Here is a 15,320-nt window from a genome sequence, read left to right on the forward strand (position 1 = left end):
GACTAAAATCTCAAATGACAGCTCATGTTGGTGAGGATGTGGAGCAAGGGGAGCCCTCCTCCATTGCTGGTGGGAGGGCAAACTTGTACAACCACTTTGGAAATCAAGCTTAGGATTTTTCAGAAAATCGGAAATGGCTCTACCTCAAGACCCGGCTATGCCACTCCTGGGCATATAGTCCATAGACGTTCCACCATATCACAAGGACACTTGCTCAACTGTGTTTATAGCAGCTTTATTCGTAATAGCCAGGAACTGGAAATAATGTAGATGTCCCTCAACTGGAGAATGGGCACAGAAACTGTGGTACATTTACACAATCCAGTATAACTCAGCTATTAAAAACAATGACATCAAAGATCATCCTGAGTGAGGTAACCCAGAAGCAGAAAGACACGGGTAAGTAAACCTGGTTCTCATGAAAGGAACCATCCTTTCCTTCCAGAAGAGTCCCAGGACAAGGCACTGCCTTCCCTGAGAGGCGGTGTGTATTTCACCAAGACTGCTATGCTTACCTCTGCTCTCCACTGACTTTTAAAAATCATTAAGAACATTAGAAACTTTCCATCATGCTTCTAACGGCTTCTGTCTCCTTCACATAAAATGCTCGTTTTTCTAACAAAATATTTATAAAAAAGAACCAGGCTTGCCTGAACCAATTAATCAGATTGGTTCAGAGTTTTCCTCTCCCACTATGACAAATGCCAGCTAATAATCAAAGGTCTTGAATGTTCACACCCAGACTGACATGTCCAAAAACAATCTGGTTTTGCCACTTACATGTTTATTACATACAACTTAATGGGATATCTGAAAAGTGTACAAACCGTGAATGAGAAAATAAAGCTGGTGTTTGTCTGAAAATTATATGTTTTGGTAAGTCTCCATAAATACAAATGACAATAAATATCATAATTAATTAAATGGAAACAGATAAACGTAATAATAACATTAATAATAATTAGGATTAGGCATTAGCAATATTTTAGGTAACTTTTCAATGACAGAGATGCAGCTAGGAGACTGGCAGAGATGGCTCATTAGTTACCTGAGGGACTTCCTGCAGTGGGACCCACCTCGCTCCATAAAAGGAAAAAGTTATGTATAAAGACCCATTTGTGTGTTTAGGTTGACATCGAATACCAGTTAACTAATCAATGATAATTTCAATATGCTTAGTTTCCAACGCTTTGGTAATGTTGGGTGCTTCAGTGTTCAGTGAAAATGAATAATGAATGAGGTTTTCAGAATGAAGACTGTTCGTATCACCCAATATTTGGCTGTGAGTCTCAGCATCTGTTTTGAGGCCCTGCTGGTTAGAGCCTCTCAGAGGACAGTTCTGACAGGCTCCTGTCTGCAAAGCTTAGCAGAGTATCTTTCATAGTGTCAGGATTGGCGCTCTCCGATAGGTGGGTCATTGGTTGGGCCAGGCATTGGTTGGGTATCACTCAATCTGCTCTATCTTTATCCTTGCATATATCATAGGTAGGGTAAATCTTGGGTTGGAATATTTGTGTTTGGGTTGGTGTTTTCATCCTCTGCTATGAGGCTAGTCTAGTTAGAGGATGTCCTCTTCAGTCTCTGTGACCCCTGCTACTAGGAGTCTTTGCTTGAGTCCTCCTCATTTCCTCCCAGGAGCTGATCCTGACTTAGGTCTCCAGCTTGTCACAGGGAAACCCCCACCCTCAGTTTCTCTTTTCTCTACAGGCCTTCAGTCCTCTTGCCCTCTCTTCCCAGCTCTGATCTCTACCCTCTTAACTTTCTGTGCCCCCTCTCCTACTTTGTTCCCTCTCTGCAGCCACTACCTTTGTCTCTTCTATCTCCCCTTCAAGTGAGATTTATTCATCCTCCCTTGGATCCTTCTTGTTACTTATCTTCTTTGGGTGGAAAAATGGGAGGAAAGAGAAAAGGACCTGGAGGTGACAGGAGCTGCACAAGAAGACCAACAGGGCCAACTAACCAGGGCCCAGAGGGGCCCGCTGAGACTGAAGCATCAGCCAAGGACCACGCAGGATCTGCACCTAGGCCCCCTACAAAGATGCAGCAGATGGACAGCTTAGGCCTCATGTGGGTCCTCTAGTAAGGGAAGTGGGGACTGCATCAGACAAGGACTCACTTGCCAGCTTTTTGATCACTTCCTCCTGACAGGACTGCCTTGCCAGGCCACAGGGGAAGAGGACATGCTCAGTCCTGATGCAACTTGATGAGCTAGGGTGGATGGGAAAAATGGGGAGGGGAAGGAAGAGGGAGAGAGGACAGACTGGGAGGGGAGAAGAGACAGGACTACCTCAAGGACATAGACTGTATTGTATGCTACATTCAGACAGCAAGAAACCCTAGAACATCAAATGTACATTTAAAAGTGAGTGAAGCAGAGATTCCTCCGTATGAAGAGGCTGCAGTCCATCCCGCCTGATTCACAGCACCAACTTGCCACTGGGGAGCTGACGTGCATGCTGGGAAGCTGAAGCCTCGGGAGGAGTCTCTGTGCCTCTCCTTTTCTCACCTTTGAAGATAGAAAGAGAAAGAAATTCAAATTGGCACCAAGACCTGTATCGACCACCAACTGCAGTGTTCAGCACAGCTGGAAAAGACATTTATTTAGTGGTCATACGGAATAAACTTAGTATTTGAAAATTATTGGTCATCGTGTTGAGGCTCCATAGTTCTAACATGTAATCTTTACAACGTGTGTGATTTTTTTTATAACAACTTATTTTGACAAGGCAGCTGCTTTACAAGCCCTAATCTGTCTGGAGTCTGCTCTTGTAGGGTTTTACTTCTGGTTAACCCTACCTCCTCCATCATCAGCCTTGTCGCAATCAGGAATAAAACTGTGTTGATAAAAAATAATCAACTAATGAATCTCTAGGATTTATCTAACTTGAAAACAATGTGTTGAACTGTGTAATGTTAGTTTTCTGGGCATTAACAGTGTTCTGCTGTTTTAGGTACTATTCACCCTCTGCTCAATATTCCTTCTAGACTCCTTACAGCAGATAGATGGGTCTAATAAGCAATACCGGAAACAGAATGCAGGACCCAGGCTTAAGGAGTCCCTGTTGACATGGGAGCATGAAGTCAAGGTTTGGGCTAAATATAACCACTTAAATGCATTGCCCCCCTTCTTTACCTCTCTCCTATTCTTTTTGTTGAGACACCCAGTTCCTATTCTCTTGGCTGCTTCTCACTTAGTGATCCAAGAAAAAATTATTCTTCCACGAGAAGGTGCTTTCTCTCTGGTATGTGAGCAGATCCTCAACAAGCTTGTGGTGTCCTGTCATCTGGTCACCTAGCTTTTCTCCTGTCACCTTCTGGGGTTTGTGTGTGCCAGTCTGTCCTCCACACTGAATTGGTTTTCATGAAGGGTGGAGCACAGTCTGTGCCTGAGCTCATTTTTGTATGCGTGGATGGTCAGTTATTGAACCTTTTCCTGAGAAGACCGCCTTACTCCCCTGTGCTGCTCTAAAGATCCATTGTCTATCCCTGCGCTGGCTTTCTGGCTTTCTAGCTTGTCCCATTTAACTGTCTGCTCGTTCACTCTTCCTTGATTACCACGTTGTCTTATCTGGACTGCTGGAAAAAAATCACTACAGTCCAAAGAGCATCAACAAAATATGTTCATCTTTCAAAGTTCTGGAAGCCAAGAAAACAAAGGTCAGAGAGAGTCCTGCTGCTGTGTCCCCACACGGTGGGGGAAGGATCATTGTTCCATATCTCTTCTTTCTTCTTTAAAACGGCTTACTGTTTATATAGTACGATCCGAATGATTAAGAAACACATGGAACAATTTAAGTTTACAAATTACAACTAATACTTGTGTGCTGTCCTTCATGTGGCATGAGGTAATGCTTCAAGATGCAGCTCTTCACCTTCGCCCCTTCCAGCTAAGGGACCTGTCGGAGGCCTCCGACCTGTGATGCCTGGGGGATGAAATATATTCACAGAGTATGCTTTGAGATGCCCACATATCCAGGCAAACATCTTCCTGGGTCCACTGTTACAATTTCTGATGAGACTATGATCCAAATTGTAAGTAATTAAAACAAGAGCTGACCCTCAGCAAGCAGCAGCGCCCCCTGTCCACTGCCTTCAACCTGAGGGGCTGGCTGCCCTGCGTATGAACCCACCTCAACCCCCACTGGGCTCACACCCGCTGGCCTTCCCTCAGAACCAAACCTTCTGCTTGTTGTCTGTCTCTGGCTTCCTGCCTCCTGCCCCTCCCTCCCCACCACAGACCCTGTAAGAGGTTAAACCACAGCTCCTCAAACCCCAGCTACACAAGCCGCTGGCTCTGACCACTAGAAAGCCCTGAGAACAGCCCCTGGGGTTACCACAGTCTTTTCCTTCCTCTTCCTGTCTTCAGAATGCAATGCAGAAATCTTCATTTGTCCCCCAAGCCTCTCCTGAAGAGTGGATTGGAGTTCTTTGGCTACTTTACTTTTATTAAATCACTATATACAGTTTTCTATGACTTGGGGCTTATATCCTATCTCGTTTATCTATTTATTCACAATTCTAAACAACTATTTTTCTCAATAAGTAGTCAGTAAATCACAGCACCATTCTCTTTTAATTATTGAGGTTTTATTAACTTTAATATGTCCCAAACCTTCACTGCTCTTCTTTCTCAGAATTATACCAATGGTCTTTTATTTTTTTAATCGAGCCATAGTTTTAGTATATTGAAATACATATGTTACTATAAACAGATATATAAATGTGAGTACATATTAAATTGTCCACTTTACTCACTTAATGTCTGCACCCTTTCCACACGTGATAGTTTGTGTGCGCGTTTGGTTTTCACTCTTCCTATCCAAGGCTGAGGACAGCTTCTGTCTCTCCGTGCCCACAGCTCCTCTCGCGTCATTATTTGGAGGGTCACCAGCCTGAGCAACCTTGTGAAGGTGCAACCGAAACTGTTAGATGAAGCTGTTGAGACTCTGGGCCAGGTCTGTCAGCGCAGTTAGCGACCCGGCTCAGGCTCGGACTCAGCACCAGGCCTTTTGTGCTTGTCTCCTCCTACCTCAGCTTTGTTGGAATCCAAGGGTGGAAAGCGCGGTTCAGCGCACGTGCAATTCCACAGAGGGCCACCAGGGGTCTCCCAGCCGTGGCTCCGGAGCGCGGCTGCAGCGCGGGCGTCACCGCGTCAGCCCTGACTGCCCAAAGCCTGCAGCCTCCTGTCCTCACACACACACACAAAACTTCCTCGGGAAAAACAAACTCCTCTGGGCACAGCTGAGCGTTGTCCCTGAGCGAAACAGGGCAGGCTTGCGCCGTTTCCCGGTACGCACCGCGGATGGCGCTGGGATGGGCAAGGGTGAGCGCCCAGAGCGCTGCGGACCCTGCTCCACCCTCCGGCTGCAGTCCCTGGCCTTAAATCCCACCGCTAAGCTGCAGGGCCGCGGCGGGGACGCTGAGGACAGGAACCAACTCCAGAGCCTCGTGGAAGACACAGGAGCATGGGCCAGGGAGGCCGCGGGAGGAGACAGAGAGGCCTGAGCCCCCACCTGCTGGACCCTGTGGTGTCAGGCAAAGCTGACACTGAAGTGCAGGCAGCTCAGGGTCCCGCCTCAGCATCCTCAGGTCCCCAGCTCAGCATCCCGCGTCAGTGACCCCAGGTCCCCAGCGTCCAGAGCCCACAGGAACTCCGTGCTGGCCGTCACTCAGCCAAAGTGTCTGGAAAACACTGACCCAGAAGAAAATGTCTTGACTCTAGTGGCCTGATGCTTGGACTGAGTCGGAACCCAGTCTTGAGGAAAGCGTGTGGAAAAACTAAATTCTTGCTTGTTCCCTGTTCTTGGGCCTGAGAATGAGAGAGGACACATTTAAAACCTCAGTCAGGCCCCCGGAGCTGGGAGCCTGCTCCTACTTGTTATTGTGTTTGGAGACAGGCTCCTGTGACACAGGGCCCGGGCTGGGCTGCCACGTCCATCCTCCTCGGCTCCAGAGTGCGGGCATGAACGTCACTAACAGGCTCCATCCGGCTCCAGGGGCCTTCAGGCAGAGCTGGGCATGCTCAGTCTCCCCCTCCCGCCCCCACACCCTCTTCCTCTGTCTGGATTTTCACTTAGTCTGAAGACTTTCAGAGAATAAAATCTGAATAAAAGCTGAACTCGACAGGAGACTTGCGTGTGCCCGAAGCTAGATCAGAAGACTGTCCCAGTAGGTCAGAGCAAGGCTATTGAGACTCTGGTTCTGAGTTTAGTGTTTCTGTACACGTGACCACACCATTCCCTGTTCAAGCAAACACCAAGAGAACGGCGAGAACCTGGACCACTGAAGATGCTAAAGCAAAGTCAGAGAGTCCAGATCTTGTCCTGAGGTTTCCAGTAGCGACTGATTGAGTGCTGCTCTCGTGAACCGACAGACTGCTAAAAGTTTCTTCCTCGTTTCGCTCTCTCTGGAATAAGCCCGCCGATTATAGGGGATAGCATCCTCATTCATTAGTTCATTCATTCATTCACTCCTCTTGCTCAGTATTCAGCTGCATGCCACTTGTGTCATCACAGTGCAGGACGCCTTTGTTAGGCTTTCTGCCAGCTTAGTGTGTGTGTGTGTCTGTGTGTGTCTGTGTCTGTCTATGTCTGTCTGTGTGTGTGTGTGTTTGTTAGGCTTCCTGCCAGCTGAGTGTGGGTGTGTGTGCGTGTGTGTCTGTGTTTGTGTGTGTCTGTGTGTCTGTGTCTGTGTTTGTGTGTGTCTGTGTCTATGTTTGTGTGTGTCTGTGTGTCTGTGTCTGTGTTTGTGTGCGTCTGTCTGTCTGTGTGTGTGTTTGTTAGGCTTCCTGCCAGCTGAGTGTGGGTGTATGTGCGTATGTGTCTGTGTGTCTGTCTGTGTTTGTGTGTGTCTGTATTTGTGTCTGTCTGTCTGTCTGTGTGTGTGTCTGTCTGTCTGTGTCTGTCTGTCTGTGTGTATGTCTGTGTGTGTCTGTCTGTCTGTCTGTGTGTTTGTTAGGCTTCTTGCCAGCTGAGTGTGGGTGTGTGTGCATGTGTGTCTGTGTGTGTCTGTGTCTGTGTGTGTGTGTCTGTGTTTGTGTGTGACTTGTGTGTAGGTTTGCACGTGTGTCCGGAGGCAGGGGTGAACGGAAGCCAGGGCGTGCTTTCCTGGCTCACTCTCCACCTTGTCTTGGAGATGGTCTTTCAGTGACTCTGGAGCCTGTCTGTAGCTAGACTGGTCTGCAGTGAGCACTGAGAACCGCCGCCTGCCCTGTCAGCTTTCACACGGGCGCTGAGAGCCCACGCTCAGGCCTGTCCACTCTTTGCTGAGCAGCATCTCCCTGGCCATTTGTCCAGTTTTTCTTTTTTTCTGTCACTCTTTCTTTTCTCTCTGCCTTGCTCTCTAGCTCTCTCCTCTCTACACAAGGAATATATGTTCTTTCAAAGAAATGACATCCCAAACCTTTACACGCACACTCAAAGGAAAGCTTTCAAGCACAGCTTTCACCACAGTTAGTGTGTGTATGGAGGGTAGTCACGGAGATGACTAGAAAAATTTTAACATGGACTTTAGTTACACTGGCTTGTTCATTGGTAGAAGCTGAGCAGGCCCTAGATGGAGACACGCCTCCACAGGCACACAACAGCTGTCCACCACACGTGAGGAGGGCTGGCCTCGGCAGGACTGACACTGTAAACCCTGCTGCCATTCCCTGTGTGTCCACCTGATGGGCCTGGCCTGTCTCTTGGCACTTTGAGCATTAGACAGAAAACTAGTTTTGCACGGGGGAAACCAGTATCCAAAGCTGTGGCTGCCTCGGGTATGGGGTTGGGGGGCACAGAGGAGGTCTCAGCCATGCTCTGGGTCTTTCAGGGGTCTTTTCATTCTATGCTGCTTGATCAGGGTTCTGTCTGAAGCTGGGGTTCACTCTCTGCAGGAGCTAAGGGGCCTCTCATTCTCAAAGGCATTTCATAAGCTGTCCTTCTCCCCGATTCACCCCACTTGCCCGCGGGCAGAGCCACTGGCAGGCAGAGAACACGCAGAGCTGGTTCTCGAGGCAGCGGCCTGCCAATGTTTGTCCACTTAATCGGCAGAGGTGAAAAGCCTGCCAGTCCCAGAGCTCAGATCTTGCTGCTGTGCCTCCCCGTGGTGGCTCCACAGCCACTTTGCTCACAGAAATGAGAACTGGGAATGGCTGTGTCGATGCACTCTGGAGCCCTGTTCAAAAGCAAAGAGGCGATCAGCAATGCTTGTTTGTTAATGCTCGCCCAAAAGCACTGAGAGAAGGGACTAGGCGTCTGTGCGTCAGGCGTCACAGGAGCGTATTCACTGCCCATCAAACAGTGAGAGCTGACCGGAGGCCGGTGTTTAGAGTAGAGAGTGGGTAAGCAAAGTGTGCTGTGTGCAACACACACACCGCAAATATTTGCTGGAGATGGAGCCTGGCTTGTGTGAGTGTCCTGTGTTCAATCATTATCACCAGAAAAAAAAAAAAAAAAAAAAAGAAGAAGAAGAAGAAAGAGTATTTTTTGCCCAAAAAGGAAGTGAAACTCTGGCATGTGGGAGAGACAACGAGGACAAGTGGTGGCTGGGCACCAGCACGCATCTGAGAAGTGGAGACCCCAGGCAGATGCAGAGCAGCCCAGAAGAAAAGCGCCCAGCACAGAGAGCAGAAGCCGGCAGCAGGGAGGATGCGGAGCAGCAGGCAGCCCGAGTGCGAAGACAGCAGTGAGCGCCCTTGCTGCTCCTGCTGCCCCCGAGGACAGGCTCATCAAGGCTGTGAATGGGTGTGCTCACCATCACAGTGGGGACAGGAGACGTGTGACCGCCTGAGACACTGGAGGTCCTGAGGGAAGTTGGCCTGCTCTTCCCAGTGGCCTGGCATGCCCTGCACAGCGCTGGCCAGCAGCAGGGTTGGGGGTGATGGTGGTCAGCGAGGTGGTAGAGGACAGGGGCTGTTGAGATCCCTTGTCCACTGTGCATTTTCCACACTGTTACTGAGCATACCCACTGTGCATCCAGTCACTGAGTGGACTGCGATGAGCCAGGTGGGCGGGCGGGGACCAGAGCGCCACCTAGAGCCCAGGAGGTGACTGCACCCCGTTCTGGCTTCGCTTTTAAACAGGGTTGTTGCTTATGGCTAGAACCTTGCAGTTCCTTGTATTCTGGGCACTGACTTGTGTCTGATCTGGGTTTGCCTCTGCGCTTCCCCCCTTTCTTTCAATGTAGTTTGCTGTTTTCTTTAACTTCAGAATTTTTATTAAATCCAACATTTTCATTTTTTTTCTTTAATCCTTTACTCTCCTTAGAATCTAAGAAATTATTAACAAACCAAAGCCCACGGGAATGCTTCTCATATTCCTTCTTGGAAGTTTGTTGTTTCATGTTTAACAGTTCATTCCTTAAAGTCCTGGGCTGTTGCTACATCTGTGTTGACAGGGGAAACTTCACAGACAAACTCTCTGGCGGGGAGGTTCTGACCAGTTATAGTTTGCTGTCTTGTCTTAGTTTTTAGAGTATTTTAGTCTACTTATCTAATAGACTGAGTGCTTTTGGTAGGAAAAAACCTCCTTCCTTTCAGTCAAGTGCATCATCTAAAATAGACTACAGAAGAACTAAAAGGAGAGAGCGCTGCTGTGTTCATCATGCTAACAGGCACATCCTGAGGGGCTCTGCCTCCGTCCTCACCCTCCAGGGACTGAGGCTGCTCCAGCAGAGAACCCAAGTTCAGCTCCCAGCACCCACGTCAGCGGTGCCCAACCACCCACGACGCCATCTCAGGGGGAGGTGCTACCCTCCTCTGGCCTCTACAGGCACCATACATGCGCACACACGCATGGGCATGCCCATCCACAAATAAAATAAAATTAAAATTAAATACATATGTTTTTGAAATTACATTGCCAAGAAGATTATAATCCCCCAGGTCCTCACTTCTCAAGGCTGAAATGGGGGGATTACAGGATGAAATGTGGAGGCGACAGGCAGTGACAGCTGCGTGACCCCCGGGGCTCTGCAGAAACACGCTCAGTGTGCTATACTGTATTTTCTATACGTTCTCAGTCATGACTGCCCGCAGATAAACGCATTGGTGGCGCACATACAAACGGGACGTTAGCCACCCGTGAACACATACAAACGGGACGTTAGCCACCCGTGAACACATACAAACAGGACGTTAGCCACCCGTGAACACATACAAACGGGACGTTAGCCACCCATGAGAACAAGCTCCTGCGGTGCGGCTCCATGGAGGAAGCTGCTCGCCACTGTGCCTGACACATGCAGGGAAATAAAAGGGCGTTGATCATCACGCTGCCTCCTGCCAGCACAACACATGTTACACACACACAACATCCTAGTCGAAGTGAAATAACAGAAAATGTAAAGCACAGCAAACAGAAGGAGATTAGACACATATGAAGTGATTACAGATAGCGAGCGGGCTCACATCTGTGCTGCCCACCACTGCGCTCGGCCAGACATACACACACACGCACACACACACAAACACACAGAGACACACACACACAAACACATATACACAGATACTCACACAGAGACACACAAACACACACAGACACACACAGGCACATGTCAGGCAGCCAGGAGGAGCTGGCATTGTAGGAATAATCCCTTCAGCGGATCTGAGAGCCGTAGCTGCTAACTGTGTCGCTTGTCTCCGTTACCAATGGACACACTGCACACACACCAAAGCCATTTTCAGCTTCTTGTGAGCTCACGGCACTCGTGATGACGCAAACTGAAATCAGAGTGGGTGGCAGGAAGGCCGGCCTTCTTCTGCAGGAATCAGCTAAATTCCTGTTACCGTTTTCACTCTGATGGGGTTCATCTTGTTTTTGTTTTGGTTTTGTTTTGCTTCTGTTTGCTCACTGGAATAAAACCAATTGTGGTTTTCAATGGGGAAAAGGTGCAGGATTTTCCCGACAGGCCATTGATGACCCCCATGGCATCACCCACTTATGCCGGCACCTGCCACGTGCTAACCGGAGCCTGACTGTTGCCATGTGTCTGCTTTGTTAGGTGGAAGACTGCCTACCAAAGACTGCTTTGACGATTAAAAATAAAGGGCTAAAGGTCATCTTGGGGAGGGAGCCCGCTGTGTTAGTTCATAGACGTGGAGACAGACCTCGCTCTTGGCATGCGCTCAGCAGATTTGAATATCCGTTTATCCACCCCACCAGCCAGCTGGGAGTCCCCACACAGCTATTGCTTCCTGTGAGATAGGCTGGAAGGCTTGTTGACAAAGAACTGATAAAGAATCTCCTGAGAGCCTTGGCTTGCTCAGCACAAAGCCCTGCGGAGGAAGTGAAGGTTTAGAACTTGAGTGTGCACTCCTTTCCTTCCGCTCAGAGGCAGAAGCCGGCCTTCCAGCAAGAGCAGAGGCATGCTGCCCGCATTGCGGGCCGAGCTCCTGCCTGTCGGCGGTGCGGAGATAAACAGCACCTGCCAGAGCGGCGAGCCTCGCTCAGCCATGAGGAAGAACAGAGTGCTGCTGGTGCAAAAGTGGATGTGGCTGGACATTACTGCGCTAAGCAAAACAAAGCACATACAGAGGGAGGAGCGTGTGTTTCCTCTGGTATGTGAAATTTAGAAAGGAAAAAAGCACAGAGATTAACAGTAAGGTTGCCAAGGGTGTGGGAGAAGGAGGAGGGCAGAGATGACGATGACAGGGTAATGGGGGAGCAAATGTGATCAGGTGTCCGTGTGTATGACGTCATAGTGAAGCCAGTACTCTTTAGTGTTAATGCATACAATGAAAATAATAGAGCAGAGCGACAGATGTTTCAGTTAGTAAAGTGCCTGTGAGGCTAGCGTAAGGCAGAGTTTGGATTCCTAGCATCTCCACAGAAATTCGGGGTGCTGTACATGTTGGTAACCCAGGGCTGCAGGGAAGCAGAGAGGATTCCCAGCTCTGTCCCGAGAGTAGCTGGAGTGTGGTATCCGGGCACAATGACAGACCTATGTCAAACTAAGATGGAGTCATCTGCCCCTCCCCATAGGCCACCCAGCCTCTCTGGGCCCTCCCATGCTTCCAGGGAAGCCCCGCTCCTGGAACCCCACACCCCACGGCTCCACACCCGGCTGCCCCCGCCTCTGGTTGCCCGGATATGACTCAAATTAGGGCATCTGGCATGGAAGCCAGGAGCAGGTGGCAGAGGAGGGGCCAGCAGGGTGTGCTGACCCAGGACAGGGACTGCTGCGGCCTCCAGAAGCTGTGCTCAGAAGACACAACTAGGAATAGAGCTTCAGGTGTCAGCGCCCAAGAGGGACGCACTGTCCCAGAGCCCAAACACTGTCCTCTGGACCACTGCACACATGCACACACCGCCACAGAAACAAAAAACTGATCTGAACAAGAAGGAAGATTCATCTACAAACTCCTTCAGGTGTTCAAATCCCAATGCAGGAAAAAAAAAAAAAAAAAAAAACCGGGACACGTCTCCAAAGAGTCTGAATAAAATAGGAAGTCAATCCAAGACATGAAAATAGAGTCTAATAAAAAGGCAGAACTGCTGAGGGAAACCCAACCTAAAATGATAGAGAAAATGAAAACTCAGTAATCCAAATAAAAGTCTCAGTGGAGAGCGTCACAAATAGACTGGATCGCGTGGAAAACGGAGTATCAGGACCAGAAGATGATGCAGAAGGATAGGATCAGGCAGGAAAGATTAGTGAAACAAGTAAAGAAATATCAGCAGAACAAATGAAAACTTTGGGACACCATGAAAAAAGCTATCCTTCCAATTACAGGCATAGAAATAAAAAGAAAGGGAAGGGCAGAGCCAAGAATATTCTCAATAAACACGCTTAAGAAACTTCCCAAACCTGGGGGAAAAATCTCAGCCAAGAGGGCCTACCGAACAGACAGACAGGCCAGAAAACAACTCCTCACGGCCTGTTCCGTTAAAATACGAAAAACGGAGAAATAAGGAAAGGAGATTGAAAGCTGGAGGCGGGAAAGCTGGAGCTGCTCACGAGGGCAGAAGAACCCAAGCGCAGCAGACTGTTACAAGCAGATCCAGTGGTTTCCCAGGTTCTGAAATGCCACGGCTGCCCTCGCAGACGGCCATACCTGGAAAACTACCCACCAACACTGAAGAGTCGGTGCGGGCTGGCAGGTGGCTTCGTGGCTACGAGCAGCTGATGGGCTTGCAGAAGCTCTGGGTTCACGGCAGAACCCTGCCAGAGCTTCAGAGAGGAACTGCCCCGCATCACCAAAGCAGGCTTTCATCCTTCTGTAACCAGCCTAACCCTGATACCCAAACCAGGAAAGGCCAAGAAAGTGATGCAGAGACTTCAGAAACTAGTCCCCAGGGTCCTCAAAACTGAAAGTCGAGCTGCCGGCTGCACCGCACCTGTGAACACACAGGAAGAACTTCCCGCCCAGCCGCACAGACACCTGCACACTCACGGTCTGCTGCTGCTCACCTTCTCTGGGAAAGGGAACCAGCCCAGGTGTGGACACGACGGGCATTGCTCAGCTATCGATGGGCATCAGTGAACAAAACGGGAGACTCACACTGAGTGACGTCAGCCAGGCTCGGGAAGGACAGAGCCGCGTGTTTTCCCTTGTGTGCACCGCGCTTTCAGTCTTTTACTTTGTGTGACTGACTTGAATCACGGGTGGAGTTCAGGTCATCAAAAACAAGCCACTGAGAGCAGATGCTCTAAGGAGGAGCATGGGAGAGCGTGGGAGAAAGGAAAGCAGAGAGGGGATGCGGATTCAGCATGGGAGGGACCAGGCATGTGGGGTGGGGATGGGGAAGGATTGAGCAAAATGAAGGCTTTAAGGAAACACCATATGGAAATCTATAATCTTGCAATTTAAGTAACAGATCCAGTCAGTGGGGATAGTGAATACAGCTGACATGAAATGACAGAGCGACCGTCTGGGTGAAAGGTTCAGTGGGGATGGGGCGGGCTATGAGAAGGCCGAGTAGAGTTAGGTTAGCTAAATCCAAGGGTTATGAAGAAGCTTATGTAAGTCCACTAGTTTGTAGGCTAATCAAATGCATGGAGTTCCGACATAATTTTCCTCCATGGGTGAAAATCCTGTCCCAATAAGACATGGATTAAAAATGAACAACGTAGTGGCGGGCATGGGTCCTCTATGGGGCATGAGCCAGGTCAGGGAGGCTCCAGAGGCCCCTAAAACCGTGCAAGCCATCGCCATTGGACTTCGCTGCCCACCAAAGCTAAGTGGCAAGAGTCGGTTGTTGAAGACTCCCTTTGGATGCATGACAGGGGGAGATGGACCTGAATGGACCAGGAAACTCTCTTCCTGCTGTCTCTCTAGTGCCAGAAAAGCCCGTGCGGGCTGCTGGGGGGAAAGATTTCAAGCTTCATCCAGCGTTGGATGCTGAGCGTTGCAGCATCAGTCTTGAATGATGTACTCATCCGAGCAAAGGCGCTGCTATGGCTGCTTTCTGATTGGCTCTGAGGATTTAGCGCAGCTCAAAGGTCCGTGGCTGGAGGGTCGCAGGCCCTCGCAGGGACCTCACTGCACTTTTGTTAAATGATCGCGTTGTCAGTGTGCCTTTTAGTATGTACGTCTGCACCCCAGACCTGCACCCTCAGCTTTGGTCAGAGAAGCTTCTGTTCGCAGTGGGTGCGAGGCAGTGCAGAGACACACATCTGCTGAAGGTTCTGAGTGTGTGTGCGTGTGCTGCTCAGCGGTGGGTGAATCGCCTGTGCTGACCTCCCCTTCCAGGGTTAAAGGAACACTGCAGAAGCAAGAGCAGAGTGAACATAAGAGCTGGTAGGCACGCAGAACTGTGATGCTTGCCTCTGGACACGGTGTGGCTGGCGTGCTCACGGAAGCTGAGGTTGAGCACACAAGACCTGCACAAGCTCAAGCCTGAGAATTCCAGCGTGGGGGGGAGAGGTCCTGACGCCCCGCCCTGGAGGAGCATCCAGAGTGTGCCATGGCTCCTCAGGGAGGAGAGCGAGCTTCTCTGAGGGCGTTGTTGTTCACGACCAAGTGGATGGGCTCACACCAGTGCCCACATGGAGAGCAAAACTGAACTCATTAAAAGCTGGACTTACTAATAACCAAAAATAAGAAGAATGTGAGGCTGGGCAGTGACTGGGTGTAGCCATGTTAGAGTGCACAGATTCAAACACTGATTTCTGTGCCTCCATATCTGGTCACACTGATACGTAAATAAAGAGGCTCGACCAGCCATCTGAGCAGGGGAGAGAACGGGGCTGGGCTTCCTGCAGGGAAAGGGGAGAGAAAGGAAGTGGGGCGTCAGCCACGGCAGAGGCCCAGGAGAGACAGTGACGGTGCTGGTGGTAAAAGTGCAGAAGAGTGTCAGAGAATAAGCCAAAATTACAACAGCGTCAGTAAAGTGGAT

General features: G+C 49.6%; 1 long non-coding RNA gene across 1 annotated transcript; it reads right to left on the reverse strand.

Moving 5' to 3' along the window:
• Positions 1–219: 219 nt before the first annotated feature.
• On the reverse strand, positions 220–5,436 carry LOC132654337 (uncharacterized). The gene is made up of 2 exons (XR_009592037.1): positions 4,756–5,436; positions 220–2,506 (listed from the first exon to the last, which is right to left on the reverse strand). It is a non-coding gene; the product is annotated as an uncharacterized LOC132654337 (long non-coding RNA).
• Positions 5,437–15,320: the final 9,884 nt, after the last annotated feature.

Source organism: Meriones unguiculatus, chromosome 5 (assembly GCF_030254825.1).
Source record: "Meriones unguiculatus strain TT.TT164.6M chromosome 5, Bangor_MerUng_6.1, whole genome shotgun sequence".
Taxonomy (NCBI): Eukaryota; Metazoa; Chordata; class Mammalia; order Rodentia; family Muridae; genus Meriones; species Meriones unguiculatus.